The sequence below is a fragment of the Indicator indicator genome, chromosome 4 (genome assembly GCF_027791375.1).
Source record: "Indicator indicator isolate 239-I01 chromosome 4, UM_Iind_1.1, whole genome shotgun sequence".
In the NCBI taxonomy this organism is placed as follows: Eukaryota; Metazoa; Chordata; class Aves; order Piciformes; family Indicatoridae; genus Indicator; species Indicator indicator.
Genome location: NC_072013.1, coordinates 24420624 through 24442500, shown reverse-complemented (window position 1 = coordinate 24442500; position 21877 = coordinate 24420624).

Here is a 21877-nt window from a genome sequence, read left to right as displayed (position 1 = left end):
TTTAAATTTTCCCTGTTAAATGTCTCTGGGTTTTTTCAGCATCATACTCTGAAATGCAATTCACCTTCTGCTCAAGCTGTGATTGTGGGCTCCGACTTATTCAGTGCAAGTGTGGTTCAGTTTCAGATTTACTACACACTGCATCACGCTGTACAGCCCACCATGCTTTGGCTCTGCACCAAGATGAAAACACCCCCCCCCCCCCCCCCAAGCCATGATTCAGGTCATTATGTGCAAACCGGTAATCGCACTGGTGTAATTTCTTGAATCACAGCCTCCAATCTCTCCAACCTTTTGGCATTACTGATACATGGGGATAGTCCTCATTCCTGTGAGCAACATCACCGGAGTCTAAAGATTGCTTCTGCCTTCATATTTCTAAAATATTTCTTATATCTGGAGTGGAGCAGGTGATGTGAAGTTGATGTGGATTTATGTCATGTCCACCAGCCTTGGTAGGAGCAGAGTTGTTGGTCACTTGGCACTTTTGAGAAATCCCATTAGTCAGACTTTCACATGTTGTGGGGTCCAGCAGTAACAGGAAAAAGCAAAGAGATGTGTGAAATCCAGCCACAAAAAGCCGAGCGTCAGCATCCATTGCGTAACGTTAGAACCACAGCAATCATTCACGTTTACTTGCTGCGTTCTCTGTGAAAAAGCGAGGAGCACCTCTGGATGGCTTGTCTTCACTATGCTGGACCACATTTGAATACAATGGTCAATAGCCAAGATTGTTAAATAAGATAAAAAACAGACCTTGGCTTTGGATGTTGACCAGGACAAACTAATGTATCCTGTTTGGTGCTGCCTGCTGCCAGCTACCGATTCACAACCTATATCACATGCTTGAACTTAACTGACCAGGGATGTGAAAAGATAAGCAAGGTAAAGTGATGCAAGGTGAGTTGTGAAAGAACATTTCCTTGGTGTAAAGGTCTGTGGCAAATAATTCTGGTTATCGTGGAGGTCTTAAAGAAAATAAGGTGTGAAATTAGTTCAAGTATTTGTGCTTTTCCTTCTTAGGAGGTTGAGCTGGCTCTTAGGTGGTGAAAGTAAACCCTGGATTCAAGTGTCTTCATACAATAAAAGATATAAATGGTAGCTGGTTTCCTCCTACCCACAACTGCTGCAGGAACAGCAAGTGCCCAGACCCTCTCAGCCCACCATGGTGAGCAGCTCAATGACCCCTGTCCTCCATACCTTCCTTCTGTAGCTGCACCGCCTCTGCCAGTCATTCTCTCCCCATCGCTGCTACGTGTCTTCCAAACAAACAGCAATGTTGACACAACCAACCGTTGCTGTATGGGCACAAGTGGCTCCTGTGCCAATCCAGCTGAGTGCTGTGCCAAGGACTCCTGGCTGTGCCAGGAGGCAGTGCCAGGCAGGGCTGCTTTTAAATGAATGCAGTTATTTTTATGTAGACTTTCAAGAGTCGTCTTGTTCCTCAAAACACCAACCCTACGCAGGTTCCCAAAGTGGTGTAAGAAGTTGATGGTCTCATCTTCTCCCAAATCTTTTCCCCACAGCCCCTCACTTTTCATATGTCCTGCATCACTGGATTTCCCCTAGAAGTGGCTACAGTACCTGCACTTCTTGGACCCAAATGGATTTTAGTCCCAAGTCAGAAAGCAAAATGCACTAAATTTAGAACTTTCTGCTCTGCCTCCAGCAATGTTTGGCATAGCAGCTCTGATAAGCAAAGGCTTTCTTATCTTCATGCTAAACTGGTGCCTATCTGAAATTGTTGCAAACTCCCAGCACCATGCTGGTGGCACCCACCTCTGCTCCCCTGGAAGGGCAAGTCCATGCTCTGCAAGGGGGCCTTAGATGTGATGGATAAAGGGCAGCATTGACTGGGGAAAGAGACAAGAATATAATTTTGTGAAGGAAAACAAGTAAAGATATCAGAGAAAAAAATGAAGATAACTAGCAGGAACAAAAATCTTCCCAGTAGAGGAGAGGACAGATGGAAAGACAGGAGAGAGACAGTGAACAAAGAAAGAAATGCAGGGAAGTCAAGGTGAGATTGAGGGAAGGCTGTGCAATCACTTGACACCAGCTCCTTGCATTAGTTCCCTGAATATTGTGCAAAGCGGGGGCAGAGAGATGTGGATTACTGAAGTGTAGCACCACAATATCGTGGGCTGGCCACTGAATTACCATTCAGTGAGTCTCTTGGCTTAGCCTCACTGCTGCTGTGAGAAGGAAAAGGATGTATGCTGAAAAACAGATCTATGGGGAAGAGGGTCGAGACTAGAAATTCCATTATATTCTTGGCACTTTGACATTTTTCCTCCCCTTTTGTGAGATCTCATGGGAGCACTGCCTACTCTTGCAATAATAATAATAAAAAAAAGGTAGCATATGAGTTGGCATGGCAACTTCATCTACTAAGTAACTAACACGTAGGATTTGCTTCTTGATCTAGAATAATAATGTCAACAGCCCCCAGGAAGATGCTTTCTTGTGACTGACTGCCTATTGCCAACTGGATTTTGTGCTTCACTCGCACTTGGTGGCCTTGGTGATAATCATTGTGGTGCAGGAACAGATCTGTGCTACTCTGACACCAGGCTACACATTTGCTGTCTTCCTCCACCTCACATCAAATGGTTTGTGTGTAATTACTGTTATTTTTTGGAGGCTTTTGAAAGGTCTTTAGAACTGAAGGGTCTGAAAACTGAGCAAATTTGTTCCCATGTGCCCATGGTGGAAACATTGTGCTGCTGCCCAGCATAGCCAGGAACCCCAGGAACTCCTGCATGCTTCCCCACACACAGGTATTAGCCAGGAGGCTCTGCTGCTCCTGCTAAGCCTCCCTTGGGCAGGACAGAGAACCTTAGAATAGTACCAGCCAAGTGATATTCCCTTTTGTGTCTCCAAAGGGGGTATGTGCACTACTACCTTAAAGTGCAGGGGTGGGGAGAAGTCAGTGTTTAGGAAGTAGGAACAACATGGGAGACAGAAGAAGTAGAAGCTGCTTCTTGCCATTTTTAAAACACAGACGGAAAACAAGACTTTATTTTGCCCATGTTTATGGCTGGGGCGTATCTGTACAGTTGAACTCCAGCCATCTATATCCCCTCTGCTCCTGGCTGGTACTCCAAGGCAAACAAATACAAAATGCACAGTGCAAACAAACAATGCTGCCTGTGAGAAGGAAGAATGGCAGCTCCCAGCTCAAAAAAGGAGTTGCTCCTCTCCTATCTGTATTTTCATGACCCTGCATTTGGGTCTTATTCTGGGACTGGTGAAGTGACTGTGACCATCCTGATCCAGGAGCTGGTGAGTTGCAGCTGTCCTTAACAGGGACCAAAGGGGAAAGAGAAAGGACTGGAGATCATCCAGGAAAAGCTTTCCATTCTGTGGCACGGCTGCTTCTAGGAGGTGGCTTCTCTTTTAATTTCTTATTTTAGGTTCCTGCATCCCTCAGTCCTTCCTTTACACAGGTCCCACGTAGTTTATTTTGGTCTCAATGAACAGACACTGTCATGTTGGTGTAAATATGATTTGGATCAGAGTGGCTTGTATTGAAAGATAACAAATTTGACAATAGCATAGTCTGATCATAGGCCCATCTAGCTCAGCACCCTGTCTCTGAAAGAAGAAAACAGACACATCAGATACTCCTCCAGCCTCCAACCATTTTCGGCTCAGGGGCTTCCTGTGCTAAACGTGATTTGCAGCATGCACTTAGCCAACACTCAGCAGGCTCCTTTCCAGGAACTTCTCCAGCTTCCTTTTGAATGCATGCAAACTGCTAGCATCCAAAACATCATGCAGCAAGGAGTCCCATGTGGCCACCTGCTCTGTGAAAAAACACTGTTTTTTGTGTGTGTGTGTATTATTTTTGGTGGTGTTTTTTTTTTTAGTACAAGAGAAAACTATTTCAAGAGAAAACTTTTAATTACTGTGTGCCTTTAAAAGTGAGTTGTACTGCTTTAATGATACTGATTTTAATTCAGTGCAGCTAAGCAGTACCAAACAGATCACATAGCAGCCCTTTGTGATATCCACAGCTTCGGCAGGCTCCACCCTTCCCTAAATTAACACAACTGCAAAAAAGAGAAGTCATAGGGTACCCAAAGCCTTTCTGAGTTGGAGTTTGTCCAGTTCTTCAGACACATCACCCGCTATAATGAAAGATATATCTTCCTGCACTCCTTTCCTCTCTTGCAGCCCTGGACTATCACTACCTCAACACAGCTACATCTTACTGATGGTGTGTGGGCTTTGCAATCCGAAGAGCATGAATGAGTTTTAAATGAGTAAATTCCACTCCTGTTAGTAGTGGCCAGCAGCTGATCCCACTAGGCTCCAGTAGCATTGTGCCACCATGTTTCTTCCTGCCCCAGCATCCAGTGGATGCAGTGTGAAGAGCTGCTGCCCCCAACCAGCCCTGGAGGATCCCACAGATGCCCAGGCTGTGCTCTGCCCTTTCAGGGCTGGGCCAACTCCATCAGGTCTGGGTCTACATGCTGACACTGGGGGTCTACTGGGGGGGGGGGCGTAATTCAGTCTCAGCTTCCTGTTGGGGAGGAGGGCTTCATCCATGAGGACACGCAATGCACTTCCAAATGTGGGCCATCGCCTCCCTACAGGCATTTTTTCAGTGTGAGAGGCATCTAGTTTTAAGGACTTTTGTATCTCCAAAAGTGATACAAAACGGCTGAGTGATAACCTCCTCAAAGTGAGATTTATAAATATTTGCATCCAGTTCCCAGTGGCACAGCAATAATACATTGTACTTTAGGTAACTGCTTTGCCTAGAGGATTCCCAGGGAAATAAATGATCATTCCCCCCCCCCTTCTCTTTTCTTTAAGTAAGGAAGAAGCTCTAAGGCCCTCTATTTCCTTCACTGATCAGTGACTCAGAAATATTCTTCAGTGCAAATATCTTCTCTACAGAGCTCACTTTTTTTTTTTTTTTTTTTTTTTGTACTGGAGAAACAGGCTAGCACAAAGCAAAAGCAGCTACTGCACAACTTTTTCCTTTCTTTATCCAGTCTCTGAAGAAAGTTTGAAGTAAGCAGTGTTCCCTGAGAGTTGCGTCAGGGTTTCTAGATGAGCTTTGTAAATGCGTGGTCATCAGGCTCCATTTGCAGCCTTGCATGGGTTTCAAACCTTTTATCACTTGGCTCATCCTCAGAGGTGTCTGTACGGTGCTCCTGTCTCCTGGTATCCTGCCGTCACCCCACTGAGGATCAGACACATAGATCAGGAGGAAGGGAAGTTGGGGGCAGCTTTCAGGCACTGTCCACAGTAAGGTGGGTTTGGTCTCCTCAAAAAAAATGTGGGCTTGAAAAGGAGAGATGGAAAGTGTGTTTTATGTTTCTTTTGTGAGGATCACAAAGTAATGCAAGGGGAAAAAATCGTGACTCATGTACATCACAGACTCTCTTCTTGCCACTCATGAGCACTTCATGGTGCTCCAGCTTCAGTGCTGGGGCTTGGTATGTCATTGCAGAGCTTGGAGGTACCTCGCACCCTCCGTGTGGTGACTCAAAGTGATGACAGGGAAGGCAAACAAAAGGGAGCTTGACTTCCTGTTACCTGATTTTTTTTCCCCTCACACACAAGGTAGGGAAGAGGTCATGGGCAACCTGTTTGTGCCCAAAGCCCCAAAACTGCTAAGAGAGGGAGTGAGTGAGTGATGTGTCACACATCCTTGGGGGTGGAGATGGGCTGCTGATGTGATGTACTGGCAGGGACTTGTGCTGTGCAGGTAACTGGTGAAACGGCCCTGCTGAGGGACTTCATACCTCACAAAATCACAGAATTGTCAGGTTTGGAAGGGACCTCAAAGATCATCCAGTTCCCACCCCCTGCCATGGGCAGGGACACATCACTCTAGATCGGGTTGCAGCTCGTTTCATCCCAGCAAGAAATCACTCTTCTCTTTGCATGGGCATCTGTGAAACACCACAGTGTAACCGACAGTGGGCAGCAAAGGGCCCCACTGAAGAGGAGTCATTAAAGCTGCATTATTTTGGGGAGGTGAGAAGTGATACAGAGAAGATGAAGCCTCTTCACAAATTTTTGTGTGTCACTAAGGTCTCCTTAAGGTTATTTTCTTTCAATTGATGTTAATGGTAATTGGTAAGTAAATGGTAAATAGATGTTCCTGTCCACCTGATGATTTCCACATGTGAGCTAACAAAGTACCTTAACTATTGTCAGTGCTGGGACTGCTCTTTTCTCTGCAGCTGTGTGCAGTGTTGCTAAATCAAACCAACCAAGGTGCATCTCAGATGCCTTGAATTTGTGCTTGGGTGTAGTGTTAGGGTGAGGTGAGTTGTGATCCTGCTTGTTCTCTGGTGGGAGCTGCTCCTCTGACTCTGGAGGGGCAGGAGAAGCTGGAGGGAAAGAGAAGAGAAGCTGAGCATAGGGGTGAGTACACAAAGCTGATAAAAAGCCCTGTGTGGGAGGATAGCAGCAGTAGAGGGCCTTAGGCTGAGAAAATTACTCTAGCCTGAGCTGGGATTGGGTCTACATGCTGTTGTGCTGGTACAGTGGTCCAGCAGGATCCTTTCTGGCACGGGAAACGTTTTCCCTGTGGTAATCTGAAGGTGTTAGGCAAGACCACTGGAAGCCTGCTTCAATTATTTAATCTGATGATTTTCTGAGAGCACATGGCATTTGCACACCTTGGGGCTGGCACTACTGAAACTGCGGTGCCTGAAGTTGTGAAGTGCTTGGAGCTGGCAAGGCCTGAATTGCATTCTTTAATTGGCAGGTTGCTGTTTGCTGTAGATGATGGCTGCTGTGAAGGGTGCCTTTGCTGCCTGTCTTGTGGGTCTGCTGGCTTCTTCATTTCGCATCATGTAAGGAGGCCCCAAGCTTCCATGACCAGGCTTTGAGGTCTGCCTCAGGCAGCTTTGCTCTAGAATCTCAGGTAGTTCTCTCTCTCTCTACCATGCACCTGTAAAAGTGACAGCAGAGCTGTGAGCACAGTAGGTTTTTGACTCTGCGCTGTGGCTAGGAAGAAGCCCCGCATCAAGTGCTCTATGTGCTTATTTCAGAGGAAAGTCTTACCGGTCAGGGAAAGAACAAAACCACAACACAGCAAACTTTTTCATGCTGGAGCCTTTGTTTTTAAAATGTTCTGTTCAGGCCCATGCAGCAGACCAGTGTCACTGTTCCTCAATCAGCTCTGAGACCATTTGCAGGGAAAAACAAGACCTTCTATTTTGCTTTGTGTCAGGATATAAAGACGCTGAAATGTCATGTTGTGGATATTTTACTGCCATGAAGATGAAATTACCCTGGAATTTTGCTTGCTGCTATCTATACACTTACTTTTGATGTTTATTTCAGAGTAACTTCTTCCTCTCTTGCTCAAGCCAGTGTTTTGCCAAAGACACTCCAAATGTTCTGTGGCTGAGCCCAAGGAACAGATTTCCTGGCTGATGGAAACTGGCAAGGCTCCTCCAAAGTCAGGAGATATTAGCAGACAATGAATTTGGAATGCTGGTAAATAAACTTACAAGTCTGTAAACTATTACATGAAGTTGTCTAGCAATGTTGTCTTGTGAAGTTATGTCTGCAATAGAAAATATTTTAAAACTTGTTGCCCTTTGCTTTCCTAAGTGTAATCCCATACCATGAGATAAGAGTCAAAGTAACTTCAATGCACCAATTCAAAGGCAGAGATGTACTTCTGAAAATTACATTTGATGCATTTAAAAAAACTAAATTAGATCTTTTGATCAGCTGCATGAACAGCTGAGAGTCTTTCTATTACAGCATCTTGAAGCCCAAGAGCCATGACAAGGAGACTATAGCAAGCCAGAAAATCCAGGCAGTTTATAAGAGCCTTGCTCATACTGCAGAGATCATGATACTTGATATCAGTTTGGTTCTGATGTTCGTGGTGAGTTCAGATGCAACTTCTAGTCTTTGTTATGCACATCTCACCTGCCGTGTGCAGGAGGCAGAATTTCTCCCCACCAGACAGCCCCATAATGGACAAATGCTTGTAATTTTCTCAAACTGTTTCTTACAAAATCACTGCTGAAGCCTTTTTTTTTTTTTTTTTTTTAATATATATTGCAGGGATCATGCTAGGCTAGTTTTCATTTGGGGGCTGCCTACAATAGAGTTTGCTTAGAGACTCTGTTGCTCAGCTTTTGCAGGTCATACCCAAGAGAGTTCATCTCTCCTGACTGTTTGTACAGCTGTGGATGGACTTGCACACAGTAACATCTCAGCAATTTTCATTATGTCTGACCATTTTATTCCAAACATCTGCTGCGAGCATTCATGAGAAAAGCTGATTAACTGCTGTTGGCTGAACTTAACTCTCTTCTAAGACTCTGACCTGTGCTTAATGCAGTATTGCTGAAGAGCTGCAGCTTGGTGCAGAGGGTGCTGGAATTTCACTGCATATGAAATTGCTGTCCACTATGGATGAAACTATCAGACTTAGGAAAACTACTGCCTACATAAATAAATGCTTCAGAAATTTGCAAGGATTCTGCTTCTGACATTTTTCCCCTCTGATTTTAAGATTCATTTGCTGCTAGCTGGTTCAAACTAGGCTGTCTGTGCTGTCGCATCCTGTTTAACACTCAGGAGATACGTTTTGTTACATAAGCCCAGATGGCCATCCGTGATGTGCAGACCTGGAACTGTAGTTGCCATGAAAAAGGCAGGTTCCTTCAGAGGAGCAAGTATGGATTCCAGCTTGGGGAAGAAGAAACATTTGATTTTGTTACTCAGTGGTAGTACTGAACGCTTCTTAATTCATGAACGATCACATTTGGTGTCTGGGTGATTCCTCTAGATTTAGGTAACTAAATAGTTCTAGCAGATCACAAATCTTCATCCTGGAAGAGAGAAACAGGGGGAATTGGTCAATGAAAACATGAGGCAATGGAAGAGTTGAGTGTGAGATGATCCTACCCTTTTTCTGTCAGTACAGGAACTGAAAATCATCAAGTGCAATTAGCAGGAGATGGGCTCAAAATGTAAAAGAGGTTAATGTTTTCCACACTACGCAGTTTGGCTGTGAATTGCATTGCCAGGAGATGTTGTAGATGACAGAATTTTATGTGGATTTACAAAGAGAGTAGGTAGTTAAGCAAAATGAAAATCCAACAAAGGCTATTAAATACAATGATGGTCTCCTGGCTCAATAAAACCCTAAGTCACAGATGTTTGGGGTGGGGAATGACAGAAGTGCATCTAGAGAAAAAAAAAAATCACTGTATGTGTACTCCATGTATGGCTTTTTTTTGTTACTCTAAGCATCTCTTTTTGGCTGCTGTTGGAGCCAGGATCTAGGGCTAGATGGGCCTTCAGTGTGGCCCAGTGTGACTGCTCTGGTGCTGGATAATATCTACTAAGGAAAGTCTGTCTGTTCTGTCAAAGACTTTCTGAAAAACAATATAATATGGACACATTTTGGCAGTTATTCTTTAATTTGCTTCAATGATGTGGAAAATAAGGTCAATGAAAGACTAGGATAAACCCCAAGTTGCACTGGAAGCCTGTTCTTTATCGTGTTGATGGCTCTGCTTGGTGCTGTTGTGCAAAAAGAATTGCCTTGGAACAGGCAACAGCGTGCTTTCATCCTGATTGTTGCACTAGTTTAAATCTGCTGAGGAAATTCTGAACACCTTTTTTCCTAGCCTTGGTGGTAGATTCCTTTCCCAGCTCAGCTGAAGAGATACAGTTTTGTTTTGAAGCTTTCTTTACAAAGCCGCTGGAAGGAAATAGCAGGAATTTTACCCTGGTTTGTTGCTCTGTGTGTCTTTACTCAGCCCTTAAAGAGGCATTTGCTTGTGATTAATATATGTTTCTACCTTTATGCTGATAAAGTTGAATTTTGATTCAAGTACTATCTATTCAACATAATAAATATAAAACTCTCTTTTAAGGTTTTCATCGTCCTTGATAGCTAGAGAGAATATTTCTGTGTTGGTTTTGATTGATCCACTCTCATTGCAACTGGCTTACTTGCAGATCTCTGAGGTTTCGAAGGGATTTTGCATACCATTTTGTGCTTGCCACCTCATGCTCCTGGGCAAACCTGTCAATAACATTCAGCTGTTTCTTTTTGTTGATCTTTTGCAGGATTGGTCTGGAACATGTTTTTCATCAGTCTTTTTCTCCTATCTCTTACTAGTGAGAACATCCAGAGCAATCTGTTTATTTTCATGAGGGGTTCTCTTATGGTATTTTGACATCATTTTTGCCTTTTACCTCCTGTCCTCAGGAAATCACAAAGCTCTGCAATATTAACATTTTCATGCCTGGCAAACATTATTGAGAACTGGATCCCATGTGGCTAAGTCATTTGAGCACTCTAAGTACAAATTCTCTTGTTGATCTTAGAAGTTTTATTTGTTTGCTTTTTATAAAATTATTGGAGATGGGGGATTGGGTGGAGGGGGCAAGAAAAAGCATTTAGGTTCTTGGCAGTGTTGTCCAGAGCTGCCTTGTATGTTTACATGAGCTCTTTATGAGAAAATTTACCTGGTATTATCTGTTTCTCGTTTGTTTTTCTTAGGGAGATGATGTAGAAGTTGCCAGTGATTGTTGGTGAAGCTTCTTCCTTTATTTCTAATGTATGAAACAGTTCTCTCTGGCATGCTGGTGTTACTTATTTCATCCCTGTCTATCCTTACTTCACAGCCACCTTGTCTGTGAAATGTTGGGCATGATAACCTGGCTGTAACAAAAACTTTGTCCCCTCTTCCTCCAGATGAGGTGCCTTAGAGGTTCATCACTTTCTTGTTCAGTTTGATCAAACCAACTCTTGGCTGTCTGTACTCACTCATGCTGAGCAGATTGCTGCTGTCTCCATCTTGCCTATGACTCAAGCTGATTTTCTGGCTAGCATCTCTGTAGGTACATTCTAGAAACCTAGCTATAATAAGTCTATTGCTCCAAGCTTGCTCTCCGAGGTCCTGACTTCAGGCCAAACCAGTTTGGTTAGAACCATCTAGTAGAAAACCACTACATGGTCCAAGCATTAATAGCCATTGGCATGCTCTTTCCCCTGCCTGGTAACTGTCCTCTGACAGATTGAGTTGTCAGCCTTCTTCATCTAGATGACCAATCCTCATCTCCATTTCTAGGTGTGAGAAGTTGGTTCTGCATGGCCTGTGTGCTGGTACCTCCTAGACCCCTGGCACTGTCAAAGTCCCCCTGATCCTGTGCACTGGGAGTACAAGGAGGGCAAGCACTGCGATTATGTGCAAGTCTCATATGCTCCTTTCTCTTGCGGTAAGAGAAAGAAGTAGCACAGTGTGCAAAGGCAAAGGCAAATGGGCATCATTGTGTGAAGATGATGCAAAACTTGGTTTGTTTCTTATTTTTACATTACCAGTTCAGATCTTGTCTACCCTGTTTGTTTTTTCTTCACTGGAGAACTAATAGTATTATGACAGCGCATGTAAAAGCTGATGAATTTTGAGTAGAATTGCTTTTCCTACAGAAGGTTTAAGCCGTCTGTATTTAGCTAACATTTGTCTAACTCCACTCCTAACCAACAGTTGGAAAAGAAAATCTTTGCAGTTCAACACCTCCTCCTCTCCCTCTTTCAGCAGAAGCTGCAAAACCTCCTACTCTACTTCTCTTGATCTTCTGAGGAGATCTCTGCCAAAACACAATTTGATGTTTGATTTTTATTTTTTTTTTTAAGTAAGAAAAAAGTAGAAAACAAAACACTTCCAGCCTCTCAAACATGACGAATCAGAACAGGGCATGAGTCCAATTGTTTCCCTTCCCCTATTTCCTGAAAATGTACTGTCACAGAGGCAACCCAGGCACTCTGCTGCATGTTCTACCCACCAGCCTTGTGGCTCTCTGGCAGAAGCAGTACCAAGGCTATCTTCAAGTGACCCTGTTCTTCAGGGCAGGCACCAAAGCAGGGATTTTTCCAGGTTTCTGAGTTTGGCAGTGATCAAGATCCTGTCTTTGACAGCTCAGGATGAATTCTTCTTCAGTGGTGCCACTGACCCACCATGAAGGCTCTGGGTCTCCCTTCTAGTCGTTGATTTCGTAGCTTTTCTCATGCAATTTGTGGGTGTGGAGACTCCTTTCTGAAGCAAAACATGGCCAGGCTTCCCAGAACCTTGCCCGGAGGTGTCAGGCAGAGAGTATTGGTTCCACAGTCACTTGCCAGCATACTGGGGTGAAATGGGCTGTGCCCAGACCTTGGGAACTGATCTCCTTGCTGCACTGTGGACAAAATTAGTATGAAGGAAATGGAAAAGGCTTGCAGCCTGGGCTCCTGGCCAGCCCATGGGTAAGATCTCAGTTGGGACAACTGAGCGAGCCCTGTACAATTAGATCCTGTCTGGTGTGGGGTCACCAGGCAGTCTGTAAGGCAGAAGCCTGCACACACCAGGCCAAAGATGGTGGCAGAAAATTGGAATACTACTTTAAAAAAAAAAAAAAAAGAGCCTATATTGCTTTGCTTTCCTGTCTAGAAACTCTTTTCCTTAAAACCTGCTGGTTTTAAGAAACTTCACTGCAGGTTCCTACCACTAGCAGCAATCAGGCTTTTTTTCTTCCTACCATGCATGAGAAGTTAAATCCTGTTCCCATTGGAATGCAGGCAATGTCAGCTCCAAAATGGCAGAGGAAACCTACAAAGGCTCTTTTTTCCCCCCACATTTCTTGACCTAAAAGACCACATCTTCCAGGAAGGTTGTGACCTTTTTCCAACCTTTGCCAGCCACGAATGAAGAGCAGTTTTGGCATCTCCCTTATACAGCACATCTGGCCCCTGCTCAGCTGAAGCTACAGGAGCAGTCTTAGACAACTCAAAGCAGATTTACTTGGGGGATGGGTTTGCCTGTTCCTCGTTATCAGTCTTTAGACATCCTGAAGGATGTGAAAGGAGGCTTTATTGCATGAGTGCAATGAGAATTCTCTGATGAACACCTATGGTTTGACTTTCCAATTTTCTTGTCTTCCTCCTGTTCCCTCACAGGGCTGCTGCAACCATAGTTTGATTGATAGTCAAGAAATACCAGTGCTTCTAATTCTTAACAATTCTTAACAAAGTGACATGAATCCATCAAACAAGACACCCCAATCAGGTGCTGCAAAATAAAATGGAAGCTTCAGCGTGTGGTAAGCAAGGGGATACGGTTCTGCTTCATATCTGATTTGAGCACATGTCCAATTCACAGGGCTTCTACTGCTAGAAAATGAAATATCATCTCCTGCTTTTCTCCTTTCTCCTCAAACACCCCTTGGAGTCTTGTGGTCTTGCTATGAGAAACCTGCTTCAAGCCTGACTTCTGCAACCTTTCCATGAACAAGAGAGCAGCCTACGAAACCTCCTGCACCTCCCAGATGTGTCCCAGGGCAAGTCAGCTGCCACTCTGAGAATCTGCAGGCTAAGCACAGAGATTCTTACAGAAACAAAATTATTTTAGGAGGCAGAGGCAAAAAATCCCCTTCACTAACAGCTTACACCAGTGGTAGGTCTTTTCTTCCCCGTCACAAAGGCTCTCCAAAGAGCCCCTCTCCAGAAATACTTTCTCTGAAGCTGCAATTTGCTGGTCAAAGGTGGTGGCTGCTGTCTTCCTGAGTTAACTAGTCTCTAGAAGTTGTGCTGATAATTACATTAGGAGGACATTTCTGGAGATTTGCCCTGTTCTGTCTGACTTTCTGAATAGCTTGCAAACAAAATCTTGATAGCTTGGAGATGCAGATATTGGGAGAGTAGTAGCTTGTGAAGAGGACCTTGATGCTGAGTGGACTTGTCTTGGTAAATTAAATTGAAGAAAGTAGTCTGTATATGTCAGCACAACCCAATATAGAGACTTTCCTTCAGGAGCAAAGAGTTGTGCCCAGACTTATTGCACAGAAGATAGTTTCAGGGAGATCAACACTTCTGAAAGCTGATGGAGATGAAGAGGTGAAGGTTGTGATGGACAATAAGAGAAGGGGGTGCATTCTGTGCTGATGGCTGAGAGCTAATGCCATTCTCTGGTGCATAAACCAGACAGTAAGTAGGAGTGGTGAGACGGTGTTTCCTCTGTGTTCAGCTGTGGTACAGAAGCAGTTTGGATGCTGCATCCAGCCCCTGTGTGACTGGGTGCCCTGATCTGTCCTACCTGCAGGGGAAGGACAGTGTGGGGAGTCAAAGATAGGAGCAGTCAGTTGAGAGAGAGGGGATCCCTGCCTACTCAGCCGTGAAGGGATGCAACTCAGGCATAGCTCTGGCTGGAGCACCTTACTCAGAGCCAAAACCAAAGCACTCAAAGCATATAAGGGAAGATGGCATCACACTGCACATACACCTCCACTGCAAATGGCTGCTTGGTGAGGGGAAATGACAGATCCATCCACTCACCATTTTGCTGCTCACAGTGCACTGTGAATTGCATTCCCATTAGCCTCTGAACTGTTAACTGCTGCTCATGTCTTAATTACAAGTGGAAGAGATGATGGTACTTTACGGAGTGGAGATCAGTGCATGTAGTGGTTACAGCCCGTGAAGATCACATGCAATGGATCTAGCCTGAAAGCAGAATGCAAATGTGATATTATTCTGAAATAAAATAAGGCCCTTTAAAAGCAGAGGTGAATGGGAAGCTCTGAGAGGAGCCAGCTCAGGGCAGAGAATACCCTGGTTATGATGGGGATGTTCCATGCCCACAGGAGGACACTGGCTTGAGTGCAGGTTTGTCACACAGATGTCTGGCTTTAATGACAATTTCTGGCCTGGCCTGAAGAGGAAACTTCATCCAGAACTTTAATAGTTGCTATTAACAGTGTGGAATTTGCTGGGAAGATGGTATTTCATAAGCATGTTAAGTGACTTATTAGTATATGATTTTTTTTTTAGTTAAAGTGGGTAGCTCAGCTTCTCCCCTCTTACAGGGTGATGTACTACAAAGGCTGGGATTGTTTAGATAGGAAAAAATTCTTCACTGAAATCATTGTCAAGCATTGGAACAGGCTGCCCAGGGAAATGTCGGAGTCACTATGCCTGGAGGTATTTAGGTGCAATGCTTAGAGACATAGTTTTATGGTGGACTTGCTAGTGTTGGATTAATGGTTTTTAAGTATTACAAAATTATTTTAAAGGTCCTTTCCAACCTAAACAAATCTATGATTCTATGTCTGTGTGATATGGAGGCAGATGGAAGGAGGAAAACTTCTGTCTGACCATGTGGTTCTCCACCCGTTGACTTTCTCTTTTCAAGAAGAAAAAGAACCAGACAGCTTCAAACTAAAAATGCCATTTAGATGCTTTTTTTTTTTTTTCTCCAGGAAATGCCAATATAAAGCTCCATTAAATTTTAATTAATTCTTTTTTTTAGCTGGAACTGTTGACATTAACTCAGCATGTTTTCACTGAAAGCAGCACAATATATTAAACATGCAATTCACTGAGTAATGTTTTTCTGACCTGCTCTGACTAAAGAACCTTCCAATCCGGTGGCTAACAAGGACTGGAACAGCCAGAATGAGAGTGTGGCAAGGCACAGCAGAATACCACTCACAGTGATGGGAGAGTTGCAGTGGGTGCTGCATGGGCTCATGTTCATCACCTTAATGAGTAACCTCCAAGGGAGGATGAGGATGGAGCTCCGTGCTTAGATTAGCAAAAGACCAAATGAGACTTAGATGAAATTCAGTGTTGACAGAGGCGAACTAACATCTCCTTAGAAGATTAATTTGAAGTGCTTATACTTTATTGAGTTTCCCAATTAACTGTGACAGCTCAAGGAGAAAACAAACCAGCATGTTGCAGATAGCTGCTTCCAGCTCTCTGAGCAGTAGTGAGGAAGGTGCAGTGAGAGCAGGGTGTTAGAGCGCCTAGGAGATGAGGCTGAAAAAACACCCCACTGCAAGACTTAGAATGGCTGCGATCGAACAGGTCTTTGATCTTTATGCATGGGCTGGTAGGGGTGACTGATGTGCTAAGCAACTTTTTTCCTTTCCAAGAGCCTGGCATGGCCAGGTGCTGTCACAGCCTCAGGGGGCTGAGAGAGCAGAAGAAATACTGCTGTCCAGCAGGACCAGAGCTGGTTGGAAACTCAGGCCTGCTAATGGAGTGCAGCTTCTGATGGCTGAAGCTGATATTCCTATGGCATCCATCCTGACATCCTTTCCACCTCCTTCATGGTGCACTTGTGTAGTCTGATTAGATCTTAAACATATCCTAGACAAAGTGGGCAGTCCTGCACAGCCAGAGACCAAGGATGGCAGGGTGGCAGCAGCCTCCATTTTGTTATCTATAAGCTGCAAGAAAGCTGCTCTTTTTTTTTTTTTTTTTTGGCTGTTGTTATTGTTTTCTTTTTTTGTTTTTCCATGCTTGACAAAACTAGGCTTTGTACTCAGTCACCATAAATAAGCAGAATTGCACCTGGGACACATTTTAATTGGACTCTCAATTTTTCCAGTGGAGGAACAAACATATGGAGTCCTGATTATTAGCTAATACTCTACTCCAAGAGAGTAAGACTATAATATTACTATTAAATAACTTGCTTTCAACATTTACCTACAACTTAAGAGAGCAGCTCTGTGACCATGCTTCCTGCAGGAGCACACCAACCAGGCTCCTGGAGGTAATGGGGTGGTCCCAGGCTTTGCTTCAGGCCGGATTTCCCTCCTGGTTTGGGCCCTTGTGAGCATCAATGGAGGAGGTGTGATGAAGGTCTGTGGTGGACTACCCTGTGTCCCTGTCTCAGAAGGCAAGTGTGAAAAGGAGTCAAGACCACAAATCATCAGGGCAGGCAACAGGTGCATAATGCCATCCTTTACAGAGGAAGTAAGTCAGAAATAATTAACCCTATGTAATGAGGCTGAAAGGCAATACACGTAAAACTGTTGAAGGCAAACAGTCTTTCCATGGTATGTTGGTCCTGGCAGTCACTAGCTCAGACTTGTGCTGGCAAATTCAAAAGTAGAGCAGATCGGTGTTTCATCTCTGATGCAGGGTTCAGGTTCAGACTAGGCGATGTCAGAGTTCATTTGATAGCATTGCTTTGTTCTCTTCAATATACTGGAGAGTGGCAAATAACCAATATTGAAAGCTAAAGGCTTCCACAGAAGTTGCTGTCACTGATGCACAACTTTTGAGATTCATTTGCAGTTGTAGGAAGGTGATTTCTGGGGATTTGTTGGTAAAGTTAGTAATAAGTAGGGATATTTGAATACCAGATATAAGAATGGTGATATGTGGCTGATCTAGGAAAGGCTGGATAGCCTCACCTCTTGGCATGTTGCCACACTGCTGGGTGCTTGGCTCCATCCCTGTGGTGGGGAGCTGCTGGCCTGGAGTTGTTTCAGGGCAGTGCTGCCTTCCATGACGACATTTCAGCTGGGTGCAAATGGCATGGAGTTATCATCTCTTTAATGGGAAAGGTCATGACTGGCTGCTGTTTCAGGCTCTCTGCAGTTCCCAGTTGCTTTAGCAAACATAACAGATAGGGGAATGATGTCTCCATCGTGGCTCAGGCTGTTAAAATACCCGTCTCCTGATGCCCAGGGGAGGCAAGCGATTAATCCGTAGTGTTTGAGGGGCTTGTATTTTAGGGGGTTTTTTTAGGGTTTTGTTGTTGTTTTGTTTGTTTGTTGGGGTTTTGCTGTGTGGGTTGTTGGTTTTTTGTTGGTGGTTTGTTTTGTTTTCGTTTTTTTTTTTTTGGTGTGTAGTGTTCTGGTGTCACGCACCTGCTATTTCAGGAATGTGACAGAGCTTTTAAAAGACACATGGCAGATGTGGAACAGAGCCGTATCCTGGCAAAGCTGGCTCAAAAAACACCAGAGGTAAATCAAGCATGGGAAATTCGAGATTTTGTAAAAACTTTGGCTGAGTTTGCCAACACTATAGCTAGCTTTAAAAAGACTTGAGGAGTTTTTTGGTCTTCAAAATAGCACAACCAGATGGCGATAGGCTTTTTTTAAAACTTCAGTTACATAATTTTGCTAAATATTTTTCTTCTTTCTGTGCAGTTCAAAATGATCTGTAATTCAAAGCACACTGGTGCTGTGTGTGGTAGTCTCCTCACATAAAGGCACTCATAATGTGCTTCCTGTGTCAGGAAGCAGCCAGAGCCAGGCTGCCTTTGAGGGGAGAGGAGCTGCTAGCTGACATGGCCCCAGGTGAGATGTGCCCTCCTCACAGCTGTCCATCAACAGGCCCAAAACCAGCAAGTGATGAAGGAAGTTTAGAGTGTGGGTGCAGGTTCCAGGTGAGGTGAGTTGAGTTATGGCCAGGAAGGAATTTTGGTGCCAAGGGAGAAGGAGCACAGACCTTTCAAGATGTCCAAGGGGAATAGTAATGCCTAGCAGAAGGGAAACTGATGGATGTGCAGTTAAAAGGACTCCCAAGGGATCCATAAATGAGACTAGTGCAAAGGGACCATAAATGCTGCTTTAGGAGAAGGCATCGAGCTGTTTGTGTTCCCCACAGCAGTCTCCCACACCAGAATATGATGGGGTTTTTGGAAGAAAAAATATTCTCTTCCCCTAACGCATCCATTGCCATTATCTGAATGGTGAGAAGCAAAGAATTTGTCCCCCCTCAGTTCTTAAGTGACTGGGCTGCAAAACTCCAACTGAAGCACACCTTGCTGAGAGTATAAGGGCCTGTGGTGTGGTAGAAATCACACATCTCTGGAAACAACGTAAGCTGCTTTTGTAGAGCTTTTTTCCTCTTTGAGAGACCGTGCAGATCTTTATCAAAGAAGTCCGTGGTTTTTATTTTTCTTGTTTCAGACTTCAGTATAACTAGAACCGAATCATTTCAGACAAGAAGTTTCCTGGGTTTCAGTCTGCTTTTTGCATTGTAGGTGCAGTTTGCTTCATTGTTGCCTTGACATCCTTGGTCACCAGCTTGGTTTCTCCCATGCCAATGATACCTGCAGAACTTCAGAGGAAGCAAAAAAACCTATGTTTTAGAGGAGTACCTCAAAACAAATTTTAGTAAATGCTGATTAAAAGGTGCTTTCTGGAAGATTGAATTTTGTTTTAATAATATTAAAAAAACCCAGGATGCCAGCATCCTATTCATAAAACTACCCACACCTACAGCTGTGCTGTATATTCATAGAATAGTTTAGATTGCAAAAGACCTTTAAGATCCTTGAGTCCAACCATTAGCACTGCCACATCTACATGTCTTTTAAATACCTCCAGGGATAGTGACTCAACCACTTCATCATACACTTCATCAACTGCTTCATCATATGGAACAGCAAATAACTCCCAGCACTACATCAAACTGAAAGAAATAACAATAGATGATTTTCCACAAGGAAAAAAAGGCTTTTTGGAAGGCATACTTTTTTACTGACAGTATTTTGATAATCTAACTGATATTGCTCAAATTGCTGAGGATGAGAAATGGTTCATAAAAGTTTTGTTCTTTTTTTCATATCAAAATGCCTTAAAATTCTTTCTTAAATATTTGACTCACTTCAAGTTTCTCAAAATGAACACAACCATACACAAATATTTCTGCAGTATCATTGGAGAGAAAGAAGGATAGGTGATTCAAACCAATCTACTTAGCCCAAAAGAATAACAGATTTATGGTGGTTTTTCCCCCAGGTTTTTCTGATTCTGATTTCTTAAAATATTTTTATTTGGGATTAAAGCCAAAAAAATGTCAGCTATTTGCACAGCCCTAACCTGGGCTCTCTGGAGTGGGGTGTTATCTCAATCTACTGAAAAGAAAATGATTCATCAAGCCAGAGAGTCTCGTTGCTCAAATCTTCTCATAATATCTCTGCTGTCACCCATAGCGCAACATTGCTGCACTTAACGCATTGCATATGGGTCTGATCAACCTCTCGAGGTCTTCTGCCTTCTCCACATTTGTGAGGCTATTGCCTTTGTACAGGTTGGACTGTATTTATGTTTGCATCTTGAGCACCTCATGAGAGCTGAGAGAATGGTCAAGTGGATGTGCAGTTGTGAGAATCTTGCCTGAATTTCTAGGTCTGTCCTCCTCTCTCCTCACTTCTTCCTATCTTCTTCATAGCGTCATGGCCCAGCACAGATCACACTGCTAGTGGCTGTACAAGCTGCTGACACTTCTCTTAGGAGCAAAACTATGAACACTTTGGAGCTACCTTGCCTCAAAAGGTCACACAGAAACTGTGGTAGCTGCTTGTGCAGGTGCTTCTTCCTAGAGAGGAGAGGGTTACTCCTTGGTCCCACTGCTGGTGCACTGCTGTTGCAGGACCAGCTGAAGCAGTGTATTTAGGTGCTTTTCCAGCTCTCCTTGCTCATTTGAATCAGTTGAAAGGTGATAAGCAGGCATGCTCAATTCTTCTTGCAATTACTCTGAGCTCTTTGCCCATACGTCACACTGAGGCTGGACCTTCCTCCTCCTTCTTTTTGTGCGACAAGTAGCCTGCAGCCACAAACCACAATAACAGGGCTTGTGATTGTACTAGAAAATTCAGAAGGAAAAAAAATAAGGGGTAGTGCTGGGTGAGAAAGCAGCAACAAGGACATGGGGATCTATGACATCATGAGAGGATCACAGCATCACACACAGGCCACTGAGTTTCACAGGCCTGGGATGCTCACGTGAACATGCTTGCAGCCAAAGTGGTGGGGATTTGCACTGGAGAAAAGGGAGCCTGCTCCACTGCCTTGGGGTGTGGAAGGAGCTGTGTAAGGATGAGCACCTTCCACTGGGGCTGCCCATCTCACCACCCAGAAAGAATCAGTTGTGACCTGTAAAAAAAATTGAGTAAGAGTACACAGCAAGGTTAGGACTGGGGCTTGGAGCCATGGCTCATGCAGCAGGGAGTGGGAAGGTGAGGCTACCAGGCTCTGGGTAACAGTTATGCATGGTAAACAGTGCATGTAGGCATTCATTAGCGTGTTCAGTTAATGTTTTTCTGTGTTTGATGGTGAGGAAGCACCTCATGTGAACCAGCTCTAGGACTTGTGTGTAGAAAATGTCCCTCAATGATTATTCAAAAGAGCGAGGGTGTTGAAAAAAATTGTATAACCCATTTTTCTGAGCCCTGGCAAGCTAGGAGTTACCTTCAAGAGAGTGCCCTCAGAAATGCACTCACTGATGACAGGGTACAGAGCTTTTCTTGAGACTCCAGGCCTACAAATTTTCTTCAGTGTATCCTTTGTGGCCAGCACTTCATGAACATGCCATTTTCCAAGCTCAGTGGCACGCTCAAAACTTGTCTGTTTGGAGAAACTCATAACTATTTTTTTTCATAGAAGCTATCTGTTTTCATGCATCATCTATTTTATTCTAGGTTGAATGTCCTTTTCTGTTCTAGCTTAACACACTTTGGGTGAGTTGAGATATTTAAGAATGGGGATTGCACTTACAGTTCACACCCTTTCAAGTATAGACATGGCCCAAAAGTTAGGCCAGGAGCCAGTGGAGATGGTTGCCCCAGAGGGAAACCTTTGCTGGCGTGAGACTGAGCTGACACAGTTGGATTGGTGGTGGTTGGCGTCAGAAAGATAAACATAGGTTTCATTCACAGTGACAATGCAAGACAAATCTTTCACAAGCTTCAAGGCTATGCCTTCTTTTCAAGAAGCCAATGGTTTGTTTTTTTTTTTCAGATGCAGCAGTGTTTACTGATGAGCAGATGACCTCATTGCAATGCTTTACTGAAGCAGTTAAATCTAGAGCCATAGCTGTTTGCTCCTGGTATCAAAGCCCATTATCTAGTCCATCACCCAGGTGTCCCTGGGAGGTGACAAACTCTTAGCAGACCTTGCCTGAAGTGAGACAGCTGCAGCTGGAGATCTGTTTTGGCCTTGTGCCCTTGAATTGGGAACATGACTCCTCCAGCACAGACAGAGCCACATTTTGGGCTCCTCTTTGTAGATGATGTTTCTATTTTTATGAGGAAGAGGTTCATATTTCTTTTCCCTAGTAGTGTTTACACCTCTAAGTGAGAAA